We start from the raw sequence: 15,227 nt of genomic DNA on the forward strand, positions 1-15,227 counted from the left end.
TAGAAATGTTCGATCGCTTTTACATCTCCGTTAGTTATGAAACTGAATTGCATGAAATTCAATATGGGCATAGATTTAGCCATATAATACGCAATGCCAAAAGTTGGATCGAATCGATTCAAAATTCACAGTGCCCTTTTCGCATCTCGACCATTTATAAGCCGAATTGCAAACTTTTTTACTTATAAAAGTATTTGAATGAAATTTGATACATAGGCACTTGGAATAAAGGAAAATCAAACGCCAATTTCAAAATTTGGGTTTGCGCATGCGCAGTGCCAACTTTTTTATTTATGGAAGAATTTAAACGAAATTTGATACATAGGCACTTGGGATAAAGGAAAATCAAACCCCAATTTCAAAATTTGGTTTTGCGCATGCGCAGTGCCAACTTTTTTATTTATGGAAGAATTTAAACGAAATTTGATACATAGGCGCTTGGAATAAAAGAAAATCAAATGCCAGTTTCAAAATTTGTTTTTGCGCATGCACAGTGCCAACTTTTGTATTTATGGAAGAATTTAAATGAAATGTGATACTTAGGCATGGAACAAAGGAAAATCTAACGTTAATTTCAAAATTTAGGTTTGCGCATGCGCAGTTCCAACTTTCTTATTTAGAAAAGCATTGAAATGAAATTCTTATAAACTGAAATTGAAGTAGCACGTCAAAAATGGATTGCCCATGTGCAACGGCTATCTTTCATATTTGTGGCCGGATTTCTACGATTTTAACAGAAGTTGCATCTTACAAATGGGAAATGAATGCAAGTGGAAATGCGCTTTATGTAAATCGTTTACGATTACTTTTTAACTTGTTAATATTTTTCTCTGTTTTGCGTTTATAATGACAGTATTCCGATATCAAAAATAGTGCTGGAATGAGTTTCATTCCAACACTATTTTTGGTAACTATTTTCCACAACTGACAGATTTTTAAGAACATTTGGTATTCAGTGGTTGGCATGCTCGTCTAAATCATCCAGGCTGATCATATACGCGAATGTTCAATTCAAAGTTCTGCCTGGATGATTTAGACGTTAATACTTATCTCAACGGTTTAGTAAAATGTGGACTAATTTCACTTATTGTTATAACATTATGTTACAGTTAAACGATACGGGTAATTGAAATCATTAGGTATTGAAAATTCAGTGTAGGTACTTAGAGAAATCCACATTTAATACAAATGAGGTTTTATAACCTAACAAAATTACAAAACTAATCTTTGTCACTAAATGTACAATTATTATAAACTTTTAGAATAATTGTGGAATTATTGCCTGGTAGCAAATTATGAACAGTCTCTTCTGCTAACTGTCGAAGCTCTGGAGGAGTAGAAGGAAGAATTTCTTCGCACATTATTCACTTTTTATTGAAAAAACTAAAATATACTGCACAAATTCGTATTTGACGCGCTTGTTAAATTGAATTTTTTCCAAATGTAGCGTAGCCAACTTAATTTCTTTATTGAAAAATTGTTGGTGTTGCCAACTTAATTTCTTTATTGAAATATTTATTACAGAAAATGTCAGAATTGTTAATTTTTTTAATACAATTAAAATGCTCAACAGAGAAAATAGTATAAAGCATACGTTGCAGAAGGCCTTTCTAGCACTCGTTCATTCGAACCTTCGCCGCTACGCGGCTCAGGTTCGAAACTTGAACTCGTGCTAGAATATAGCGCCTTCTGCAACTTATCTTTAATATACTATTTCCCAATTTCTATTCATTTCACCTGCCTGAAAAACCCGGTTTCGCTCGGTAACCAATTTTTTTTGAAAATAAATTATTTTAGAGCTATTTAGCCTGGACTATAAGTAGAAAATAGCTATACAAATGATGATGATAAGATTTAGACGAAATTTTAGTTTGATGGATATGTCACCCCCTAGAATCTTGGAGTCTGTGTGAGTCGTGACAAAGTAAATTCATTTCAATGCGCGGGGTCGAAAACCTCCACGCATACCAAGAAACCAATGATTCCGATCTGCGCCAGCTGCACTTAATATACTTAAACTGAAATAGGGGTAAGACCGTTACTAATCAAGATTTATGCCTCGATCGCAATTAGACCGTATCATTGAAAAGAATTTCATTTTCCTAGACGTTTTCCGTTCCAAATCTACATCCCCACGTCGTCGCGCCGAAGACAATTTCAAGCCTAATTTCAAATGGTAATACAATTTCGCGCCGGGGCAAGTCACAAATTATTAAAGACACAATGCTCGATCAAAAAGGCAAATGAGCCGTAATTGTTTTGATTGCGTACGAAGGCAACGAATCGAATTTTCAATGCGTTCATTAAGATTTCAATCATCGAGAAGCGAGCGAAGTGTTAATTAATGGAAGCGTTATTACCGACCTAGTTGAAAGGGCAAACAAGGGATTCTTTTATACTGCCATCGTGATTAGCTCACTTCAGTCGGATTTCTAAAAGAGCGTTCTAATTAAAACGTTCTCGACTTTAATTGGCGCAATGGTAGGAAGATTTTGTGCACATATGTTCGGCCCATCCAGGTTCTTGACTTTGGAGCATGGGGAACGTGGGTGTCTCAGTGTAAAAACAACCACATCTTGCTTGGCTAGTAGGTACATGTCAAAATTGATACAATTAATGCGCGTTTTTACAGAATTAACATGCACAGCAAATGTCAAAGATCAAAAGACCCATAATTTATCGGACAACTTCTCAATTACTTAATTGAACTGGTTCAAAGCAAATATTGATAAACAGATACTTCTTTATTGTGTGTTCTTCTTGAAATTTATAAAAAGTTTAAATATTGACTCGGCGACCCTCCTGTTAACCACTTAATACACATAACGAGCCATTGAAAAAAGTAAATTTGACTACGACTCCGACATATTTATGAGGGGGAAGACCGAAGAGGAATACATAGTAGGTGATTGTTTCTTCTCAAACAAACTGCCATTTTTCATGCACATCTGCAGCCCAAGAGATAATACCGGTTCGAAACGGGTCTCTGTCTTCTTATGGTAAGGTACACATACACTTGTACTTCAAGTTTAATTGAAAAGGTCGATTTTAACATCTGAATGATACTGAGAAGCAATTACGTACATGGATAAAGGGAACTTGTCAAATTGATTACGCAGTAATACATGCAAATCTCGATGATGATCATCATTAAGGTCAATAATACCAAAGAAAAATAATCTGCTTTTGAATGAGATCACTTATAATGAAGAAGAGATAAGGAAGAAATGCGAAACTGGACACGAAATGTCAAAATGGAAAAAGATCCCCCTAAAACATGCTGTTACCTTCTATGGAATTCCCAAAATGCGGAAAGGGAACATCGGAATTCACAGCTCGGGTGATCAAGTCCAAAAATTAAAACTTCTTTAATTAATTACTCGATCCCCTGTTATTCTACAACTTTGGGACCAGTCTAAAAATTCAAACCAATTAAGCGCGCTTTATTTGACACCAAACCCATGTCAATCAGACGCCATTTTCTGCAACACTTCTGATTATACTTAACTTAATTGGCGGAGTTGAAATTTCCAAATTCGGTCGCGTCCCGGAATTTTGGCATCAACCGACAAGTTTAACTTTATCAGGTTTTATCTACGTGTAAGCGAGCGACCTGAAATCATACAATATTAATTTTCCCTCTTCCAATCGGAGGGAGCTTTCGGATGCTGCAAAGATAATTTAAATATCTATACCGGAACGTAAAGAAATACATAGGTCCGGAACTACAATTTTTCGGAAGTAAGCGCCCGTTTGAGTTCGTTGAAGTACCATGTGTTCATTAAATCTGGTAGCTTACATCAATGACACAGTTCAGTAATTTTAATATAATTCCTGTATGAAAACAGGTGCTTTGTTACAAAATGTCATCTCGAACTTTCAAAATGTCAAATTTCTATGGACTCAAATTACCAAAGTTTCTAATTCCACAATCTTAAGAGCTTCAAGAGTCCTAAAATTTAAAACGTCTGTATTATCAAAATCTTATACTCCCGAAAACAATTCCAAAATTACAAATAACCAAACTTTAAAACTTCCAACTCATTTTCGCAAAATTCCAATATCTTTTTCCCAAAATTTCAATATCTCAAATTCCTAAAGTTGCAAAACCACAAATTTTTGAAATCAAAAATCTTAAATTCCCAAGATCTCAAAAAATCAAAATCTAAAATCCTTAAAAATACTACAATGTCAGACTCCCTCAAATGTGTATAGTCTCAACTGTACAAAACGTTTATGTTCTAGGATTTTAAACTTTTGAAATTTTCATTCTCAAAATCTCATACTCTCAAAATTTAATAGAAACCCAAAATCTTAAATTCTCAAAATTTCAACATCCCAAAATCTTAAAAACCGAATTCTCTAAAAGTACGCTTACAAAGTACCACACTGATACCTCCAACTTAAAATTCCCAAAATCTTAAATTCCGAAAGCTCAAAAAAATCCCAACATTTAAAAAATCTCAAAATCACAAACATTTAAAAATCTATAGTCTTAAATAAACTCCCCAAGTTACAAAAATTCCATCACAAATTCTCAACATTTCAAAATCTAAATTTCTATGGACTCGAATTAGTTTTTTTAGCGTTTAGCTCCGGAATCTTGAGAACTCCAACGTTTTTCCAAAATTTAAAAAGTCTGTTTTCTTATACTCCTGAACTTGAAAAATTTCAAAATTACAAATTATCAAACTTTTAACTCATATTCGCAAAATCCCAATATTTTCTTCCCAAATTGCAATATCTCAAATTTACATAATTCCTAAAGTTTCAAACACAAATTTTGAAATCAAAAATCTTAAATTCCCAAAATCTCAAAAAATCAAAATCTAAAATCCTTAAAAATACTATTAATTAATTAAAATTCCCTCAAATGTGTATGGTCTCAACTGAACAAAACTTTTATGTTCTAGAATATTTTTTTTCGGAAGTAATTTTCTTTGACCTTCATTTTGCCTCCGTACAAGGCACAGTGTGTACTTAAACCTGCGAGTATGTGTAGCATTTAGGTATAATGTTAACTTTTAAACTTTTTAAATTTTAATTATCAAAATAAAAAATGTCTATAATCTCAAAATTTCACACTCTCAAAGTTTAACAGAAACCCAAAATCTTAAATTCTCAAAATATCAAAATCCCAAAATCATAAATCCCATGATCTTAAAAACCGAATTCTCTAAAAGTACGCTTACAAAGTACCAAACTGATACCTCCAACGTAAAATTCCCAAAATCTTAAATTCCGAAAGCTCAAAAAAATCCCAACATTTAAAAAATCTCAAAATCACAAACATTTAAAAATCTATAGTCTTAAATAAACTCCCAAAGTTACAAAAATTCTATCACAAATTCTCAACATTTCAAAATCTCAAATTTCTTTGGACTCAAATTACCAAAATTTCAAGCTCGAGAATGTTAAGAGCTCAAGAATATTTAAAATTCCCAAGCTTTAAAATGTTTGTTTTCTCAATATCTCATACACCCGAAATTTCAAAAAATCCTGTAATTACTAAACTCTGAAACCTTCAACTCAATTCCAATTCAAAATCCCAGAACTACAAATTTTCAAAAATTCCATAACTTTTAAAATCCCCATAATTTTAAATTCAAATATCTCAAATTCCCATAATTTCAAAATTTTCCCAATTCCAAAAAAACAAAATCTAACATCCTTAAAAATAGTAGTATGGTCTCAACTCAGCAAAATATCCAAGTTCTATGATATTAAACATCCAAAATAGAAATATTTATAGTCTCAAAATCTCATACTGGTAAAGGCTAACAAAATCCTAAAATCTTAAATTTGCAAAAATTCTAGAACGCCAGTTCAAAACCCAAACATACAAATTTTCAAAAATTCCATTATCTTAAATTACGAAAATTTCAAATTTTAAGATCTCTATCCTAAAATGTCAAAAATTCCAAAATCAAACTCTCGAATTAAAAAAATTCCAGATCTACTTTAAAATTTCAAATTTCTAAAATTTGGAAAAAGATTTTTTTTTAAATTACGTTGTAGTTTGTAAGTGAACGGTTCACAAAATTGTGTGTTCGATTCCAATCTCTTCTCAAACTCTCACACTTCCGAAAAATCACAAAATTAATCCTCCCAACTCAAATTTGCTAACTATCAGAACTGCAAATTTTCAAAAATCCCATAGTTTAAAATTTTATAATCCCAATATCTCCTTCCAAAAGTTATCTCAAATTTCTATAATTCTCACAATATTAAATTCAAAAATCTCAAATTCCCATAATTTGCAAAATTCGCACAATCTCAAAAATCAAAATCTTACACTCTTAAAAATGCTAAAACATCAAATTCCCCAACTCTCAATTTTGTATGGGCACATCTTAACACAATGTGTATAATTTCAACATCTGCACCTTCTCAAAGGCTAACAAAATCCTAAAACCTTAAATCTGCAAAAACTCAAATATTTTAAAAGTTCAAAAACCCAAAATTTCGAAAATTGTAAAATCTCAAAATCTAAAATTCCAGAATTAAAAAAATCCCACAATTTAAAAAATCCCGAAATTAAAGAATTCTAGAATCTAGTAGTTTATAACGGAAATGTTCACAACGTTGTTTCTTCGTTGCGAATGTTTTCTCAAAATCTCATACTCCCGAAGTTTAAAAAATCTCAAAATTGCAAATTACCAAAAACCGAAACTTCCAACTCAAATTCGGAAAATTTCATCATCCCAGAACTACAAATTTCCAAAATCTCATAAATTAAAATTTTAAAATCACATGTCCTTCCTAAAATTTTAATAACTCATATATTTCACAATTTACAAAGTTTCGAAAGCCCATAATTTTGAATTCAGAAATTTCGTTTTCCCATAGTTTTCGAAATTCCCGAAATCGTAAAAATCAAAATCTATCATCCTTAAAACTAGTACATCAAATTCCCAAAATCTCAAATGTGTAGTTTCAACAAAAGATCCAGAACCTTAAATTTTAAAACTACCCAAATGTGAAATGCCTATAATCTCTAAGTCTCATACTTCCAACCCAAAATCTTAAATTGTCAATATTTCAAAATCCCAAAATCTTTAATTTTCAAACTTCAAAAATTTAAAATTTTCGAAAACCAAAAATTCCAAAATGTCTATCCAGAAACTAAAAAAATTCCAGAGTAAAAAATGTCTATAATATCAAAATCTCATACTCGCAAAGGCAAACAAAATCCTAAAATCTTAAATTTGCAAAAATTCTAATACTGAAATTTTCAAAAATCCAAAATTTCAAACATTTAAAATTCCCAAAAACTTAAATGCCCAATTTTTTAAAAATTTCCCAAATCCCAATTAAAAAATGCCAGAATCTATTTCTCAAAATGTCTTATTCCCGAAATGTTAAACTCCCAGAGTAAAATGACTACAATCTCAAAGTCACATACATCCAATTTAAAATATTAAATTCTCAATATTTCAAAATCCCAAAATGTTAAATTTGAACTCTTTAAAAAATCCCAAAATGTCTATCTCAAAATTTAAAAAATCCCAAAATCACAAACTCCCGAAATTATAAAAATTCCACAACCTACTTTCCAAAATTTCATATTTCCAAAATTTTAAAATCCCAGAATAAAATATTAACGGTAAAGAGTTTGAAAAGGAATTTGGAAAGGATTTTGAAAAAAAAACAGAAAGAAGGCGCTTTCTCCAACTTAAAATTTTTCATGGCGAAACGAATTTTGCTACCACCAAGTAAATTAAGAGACCAATTTGAAATTGTCCTTACTCCATGAGGCCATGGTGATTGCCCAATTTAAATTTTTAATCTTTAAAAATTAAAAAAAAAGGTCATCTTTTTATAAATAATCAATTGACCTTCTTCCGAGTACTCCCAGTCACAATATGGCACCATTTTCAGGTACTTTCGATTTATATCGAAAATTAGAAATGCGCGACCTCTAACAGTCATTTAGAGAAAAGAAAACAAGCACGCCGAAACGATTCCACCAAGGGTAAATGTATCAAAACATCCCAATTAACAAATCGTCGTCGATTATTTCGCCTTCGTCCATCAGCTCGGTTGCATAAATCTCCGACAAATTGAATGAGTGGAGGTCAAGTTCATTTGGCGTCTCATTTTTTTTACGACCGAAGCGGTGTTGACCCAATCAGAGCGATAAATGGAACAAATTACGTTTAATGGCGGACGCAGGGAGAAAAATACCTATCACGCGCCGTTTACGACGACGGAAAAACGGGGGTTGGGAGTACGATTATTTCGATCTAATGGAGAATAGCGGTGCCAATAACAATAGTTGTGAAATTAGCTTTCGAGGATCTCTATGTAAAAAAGCGTGATTTAATGGCGTATTGCGCGAGTCCGGTACAAAACAATACCTCACCTTTGTGTTACATCGATGGCCATTTGAGGAAGTGATGTCCATTGTAGAAGTTTAATGACCGAATTTGTGTATGTTAGTAATTTATACGCGTCCCAATTATACCTACCTTCTTGTAGTACAGGAAGTGTGCACTGACTTTAGAATATGATGGTAGATTAATGATTACACCTTATTCCAAAAATCTATTGTACAAGATGCTTAAGAAGCCCAAGCACAAAATTTGAGGAGACGCTTATCCATCCAGAGCCAAATCTCCTAAATATTTACTGTAATATTTTCATTATTTAGATCATAATTTGGGACGTACTACTAAAAATTCATTCATTTGAAAATAACTCAAAAACCATGCATGTAATTTTGATAAAACTTAACAACTGAACTCGAATATAAATAAAATCTATTCTTTGTGTTTATACACATAATACAAATTGGGCCATTTTTTGAAATTAGGTTATTAGTCAAAATTCCCAAGGTCTCGTATAATGAATGGCTGCTTTGATTTTGAAGTTCACATTCCATCACTCAAAAATTTTGTGATCCATCTGTAAATGTGAATGTCTTATAGAAAAAAATATTATTTGAATGTCGACAAAGGCCCTCAAGCGGCGATATGTGACACTAACAAAACTTCAAATAGTAAAATATTTGTAGCTGAAGAATATCTCTTTTGAACTAACTCGAGTTTGTTTAAATCGGCTCAGCCGTTTCGAAGATACAGGGTGTTCTCTACGGAAACCTTTGAATACCCCCACCACTTCATTTTTAGAGATACAGGAAAACTTGTCAAACAAAAATTGTTCAGATTATCGTCAACTTCAAAGACCGGACATTTTTTGTTAGGTTAATATAGCGAAATTCACAGAAACATCACTTTTTTAGATTCCAGATTGCAGAAATATTTTCCAGGTTTTGCTCGTGGCCGTTTTAGTAATAAATTATTTTACCGCAAGCCTCTACGATGGACAGGTTCCCAGACACAGTACCTCGCATTCTTATTTGGCCACCCTGTACATAAACTTCGCTACCGTAGGTGCACGCAATTTTGCTTGTACACTTTTAATTATTAGAGTTGTCGCGCCAATGTATAAAATACACCGCGATAAATTACAGGTGATCGCCTTAACTCGACGCGAATTCCAATATTACGATATAAAATCCGCCCTACGATAAATTACAAGTGGTTAACTTCGCTCGCAGCTCAACGCGAATGTTTTAACACAAACACACCCCCTGCGCTAAATTACTTAACTGCACCGACCGCTTCACGCTAATTCTCTCGCAATTGGAGGCGAATTCGAATGACAGAAAACCACCTTGCGGTAACTTACAGGTGGTCGATTCAACTTCGCTGGCGGCTCAACCCAAACTCTCACGCTTCAACGCGCATTCTCACGCGGCTCAATACCACTCCTGCACAAAATAAAACCACCCTACGGTTATTTACCGGTGAACGATCCAGAAAGTCGGGGGTGGAACTACCTGATTCAGGCCTTGTGTCGGTAAAAAGGCCTTCAGGATTGGCTTTCCGAAACAAACGCTGCGGAATGGTAAATGTTACGCTACCCAATACCAGGTCGAGACTTAGGTCTTCCTGGGCAACGGGGGCGGCGGGTTTCGAACTGACATTTACCTAGGAAGGTGTGGGCGTCAACTTAGAGAAAGCGTTCACTTTATGGCATCAACTGTAAGAGGTTGAGTCTGTGCTACCCGATCCCAGTGCTTGCACCTGTACTTGTCCTAGTGCTAGCAGTGGGGTGGGACTCCGTCTCGCCATTATGGGAGAGGAGGGTCGCCTCAGCCCGGCGCTACGATAGGGTTCCCCGTACGTGCAGCCACCGATCGGAGCGCACCATCCTCCGCAAGTCAGAGCTTAGCCTCCATTTTCGACGCTTCACGCTAATTCTCTCGCGGCTCGAAGGGAATTTTCTTGCAGTTCGATGCAAATTTCGCAAAAAATTATCCTTACGGTAATTTACAGGTGCTTGACCCGACTTCGCTCACGGTACAAGGCGCATTGTTCGACGGCTCTCTCGAAACAATGCCAATACTTTTTCTTTCTGGATGACATCCATTTCCATTTGGTCCATTCAGATCGCTTAACAACCATAAATTGGCTCGATATGAATTTTCTGATGAGTCGGCAGATCCCACGCGACGCAGCAGCAATCTTTCCTGTAATCCGAACTAATTACACAGTATCTCACTACCACTCGCCCACGTAAAATCGAAACAAGTACAAATTGTGCATAACCCTTGTGCAGGTAAGGCGCATTTTTTTGTAAACACCTTGGCTATCAAATTTCATTTAAATCCCTTCATAAATAAGAAAGTTGGTACTGCGCATGCGCAAAACCAAATTTTGAAACTGTTGTTAAATTTTCTTTTATTCCAAGTGGCTATGTATCACATTTTATTTAAATGCCCAATGGTTATATTTCTTCCAAATGTCCCAATCACCCTTTGACAATTCACTCTTAAGATATATGGAATTATAACCGATCACGACAAGTGATCGAAGAGGAAGACTATGGGTTGGTATAAATTAATTCCTTTCGTTGAGACCTTTCATTAGAGTACCATGAAGGACAAAACTGGTTCCACTCCCCACCCCTTCCCCCTCCACCCCGTACTTTGATAAGAGTACAAAAAGAAGGGCAGCAGTTTGTAGAAAACTGTTCCTTTCGTTGAGACTTTAATTAGAATACAATGAGAGATAAAATTAATGTTTAACCCCCCCCTCCCCAGGATCCGTCGCGAGTCGCACGGGAAAGTTATAGTTTGTACAAACCAATTTATTTCGATGAGACCTTTCATTAGAACACCATGAAGGGTAGAACATGTGTTTACCCCCACCCCCACCCATTTTCTAAAGTTTAACTTGGCACCACTAAAGGCATACGTATGCAAAATCTGAGACCAAATTGTAAATCGTATGTAAAAGTTATGCACGTTTTACTCTCAAAAACAGCATCTCAGGAAATAATTCGTGGGAGGGGGGGGGGGGGTCCCCTGTTTAGACAACGAAATTTGATGGCCGTCTGGCACACCTTCAAGGTATAGGCTGCCTACCGCAAAAAATTCCAGGACTCTAGGTCCATTCCCCTATAAGTAATTCGAAACGGCCGAAGTGGGTCCGGGCGGACGGATGGACACAACGCAAACAATAGCACATTTTTTTTTAATTCTTATGCGCTAAAAAAGATGATTACTTACAGTGAAAATCTACTTCTAGGGGAATGGTCCTAGAGTCCTGGAATATTAGCAGTGGGTAGCCTATACCTTGAAGGTGTGCCAAACGGCCATCAAATTTCGCTGTCTAAAAGCCCCCCCCCCCCCCCCATGAATTATTTCCTGAGATGCTATTTTTGAAAGTAAACCGTGCATAACTTTTACATACGATTTACAATTTGGTCTCCGATTTTGCATACGCATGCCTTTAGTGGTGCCAAGTTAAACTTTAGAAAATGGGGGGGAGGGGTAAACACATGTTCTACCCTTCATGGTATTCTAATGATAGGTCTCATCGAAATAAATTGGTTTGTACAAACTATAACTTTCCCGTGCGACTCTTTTTCGAGATCAGTGAGCGACGGGGCCTGAGAGGGGAGGGGGTTAAAAATTAATTTTATCTCTCAATGAAAGGCCTCAACGAAAGGTATTAATTTCTACCAACCATAGCCCTCCTTCTCGACCTCTTATCGATTCCCTTATACCTCAAGAACGGATTGTCGGAAGAGGGTACTCACAAGGGGCGATTTAGACGTCTGCAAGAAATATATCCATTGGTGATGATGTCAAAACAAAAACTTTTTCGGTTAAAAAATGCGCTTTATCTGCAGAAGAGTTGTGCACAATGTATACTTGTTTTGTATTGCGCGCCTTTTACATCGTAATGAGGAAGGGGTGCTTGCCGGATCTTTCATCGATCGAATTAATCCAAACAAACGGCATTTTTGCAAGGACCGCCCTTTTCGGAATCGACCACCTATTAAGCATCAACCGACGCTCTTCAAATCATGTTAGGGAAGGGTAGCTCGTCACGTCTTCCATGGATCGCAATTTTCGCAACACTTCCACCGTCTTTTGAATCGAATTTTTCACCCGCTATTCGTGCATAGATCAACTTTTTCGTATCTACCACCTTTTACATGATAATAGGAGGGGTTGCTTTTTGTTGTTACAATGGTGGTAACATTCTTGCAGATTTTTCTTTGCGTATAATTTCGTTACATTTAAAAAGTACTTGTCAGGCATTATATTTGTTTAAAAGTTAATGGGTTTTAATAAGAAGATAATTGATAACATTCGTTTAGAGAGACGCACGGCAAAAATAGTGGATTTACAAAAATTGCGCGTCTTTAAAAGAAAAGTGGAAGTGGGTTGCGATAACGCTTGTTTATAAAAATTGCAAGAAGGAAATATGCTCAGCGGACGCTTAGATTCCCCGTGTTGCCGACAATTGGGTTTCCCTTTTTCCGATGTGAAATTATTCAGTTCTATTATTGGGATGTTTTGAATATTACAGAGTTTTTGGACGTTTCAGCCCAAAGGCAGCACAACACACATTTAAGTAGGAAGATAAACAGATATAGGCCTCCGGAGTCGCGCTAGTTTGGTAATATATGTAGCACCAGAGCGCTCAAGCTCGTGGCACTGAATCGACAAAACTTAAATGTTTATATTGTCCAAGATTCAAAAAATAAAAAAATCAAGGTACCAAGAACTGAAGTTTGAATCGGACAGATTTAAAATGAACTAAATTTTGAATTTTATGCGTTGAATTGATAAATACAAGAAAGCCGCTTTCTGAATTTTACAATTTAATTGGCATGAGATCCTTGTAACGGGAGCCTGTTAACGGATTTTATTTGATTTTATTTTTAACTTACATTTTTAGCGCATTTTTTAAGAATTAAAAAAAATGTGCTATTGTTTGCGCTTTGTCCGTCCGTCCGGACCCACTTCTACTATTAATTCCTTTCGTTGAGACCTTTCAATGAGAGATAAAATTAATTTTGAACCCCCACCCCCACCCCAGGTCCCGTCGCTCACTGATCTCGAAAAAGGGTCGCACGGGAAAGTGTAGTTTGTACAAACCAATTTATTTCGATGAGATCTATAATTAGAATACCATGCAGGGTAGAACATGTGTTCACCCCCCCCCCCCCCCATTTTGTAAAGTTTAAATTGGCACCACCAAAGGCATGCGTATGCAAAATCTGAGACCAAATTGTTATCGTATGTAGCTCAAAACGGCAGAAATGGGTCCGGACGGACGGACGGATAAAACGCAAACAAAAGCACATTTTAGCGCATTTTTTGACAATTAAAAAAAATGTTCTATTGTTTGCGTTTTGTCCGTCCGTCCGTCCGCCCGGACCCACTTCGGCCGTTTCGAACTACTTATAGGGGAATGGGCCTAGAGTCCTGGAATTTTTTGCAGTAGGCAGCCTATACCTTGAAGGTGTGCCAGACGGCCATCAAATTTCGCTGTCTAAAAAGGGGACCCCCCCTCCCCCACGAATTATTTCCTGTGATGCTGTTTTTGAAAGTAAAAATAAATTAATTTATTATTAATCTCTCATTGTATTAAAGGTCTCAACAAAAGAAACCGTTTTCTACCAACTACTGCCCTTCTTTCTGTCTCTAATCAAAGTACGGTGAGGAGGCCGAGGGGGGGGGGTCGAACTAGTTTTATCCTTCATGGTACTCTAATGAAAGGTTTCAACGAAAGGAATTAATTTCTACGAACCATAGCCCTCCTCCTCCACCTCTTATCGCCATCGGGTATATTCCCTTAAACCTCCAGAACGGTTTGTCGGAAGAGGTACTCACGAAGGGCGATTGAGACGACTGCAAGAAATATATATATATCAATTGGTGATGTCAAAACAAAAGCTATTTCGGTTAAACAAAATGCGCTTTATCTGCACAAGAGTTGTGCACAATTTATACTTGTTTTTAATTCTTAAAAAATGCGCTAAAAAGTCGATCCGTGGGTGTTGCAAAAATGTGATTCATGGAAGATGCGATAAGCAACCCTTCTTTATTACTTACTATTACTAACTAACACAATTTAGATCGGCGCTGTTTAGGGGTTGCTTCTTGGTAATTTTGATAGTATCGGCGCTGACGGTAGAGGCCAACTCCTTAAAAATGGTGTCCATAAACGCTGAAAACTTTGAGTGGGAAATCAACCATCCACCCACAAGAAAAGTGTGCAGGCCATCGATTGTGATAGGGAAGGTCATTTTGGAGGTGTAAGCTCGTCTCTCCACGTCACCGATTCATCAGAATGTACGCCCTTTTATTCTAAACTGGGGTAATTGGTTAATAAATTACCATAGGGAGGCCTATGCAAATGCCAAAAAAAGAACGCGTTAATTATAATTGGATAAGCCGAATCCCTTTGAACGTAGTATTAAAAATGAATGGCATTTGTTTTCGTTAAAGCAACCGTTGACATATGTGTTTCCTGCGATGAAAGGGTTAGAATTTAGCATTTGACTATTTCCTGTTGGGCGCGTGCTCCCATTAATGTTAATCGAACACTCCTTCATACGAGCACCTTTTTTTTACGATTCAATAGAAAATTTTAATAAATTGCGCTCTGTTTTCCAAATGTAATTTAGTTAAAATAAACCGTATCTGCCTTTCCCAACCCCTGGCTGGCTTCATAAAACTTTCTGAAAGGACAAAGTTGTGATAGTTTCGTAGGAACTCGTCGGAACATTATAAAAGCCGTCGCCATAGTAACACCATTTTATTCGCCACCGCCACGCATCCACGTGAGGTTTAACGAAAATGAATGGCCTAGATATGGGGCTCGCCGACGGCGGCGGCGGGATGATTTGATATGGAA

The sequence above is a fragment of the Photinus pyralis genome, unplaced genomic scaffold (assembly GCF_008802855.1).
Source record: "Photinus pyralis isolate 1611_PpyrPB1 unplaced genomic scaffold, Ppyr1.3 Ppyr1.4_unclustered_Scaffold4532, whole genome shotgun sequence".
In the NCBI taxonomy this organism is placed as follows: Eukaryota; Metazoa; Arthropoda; class Insecta; order Coleoptera; family Lampyridae; genus Photinus; species Photinus pyralis.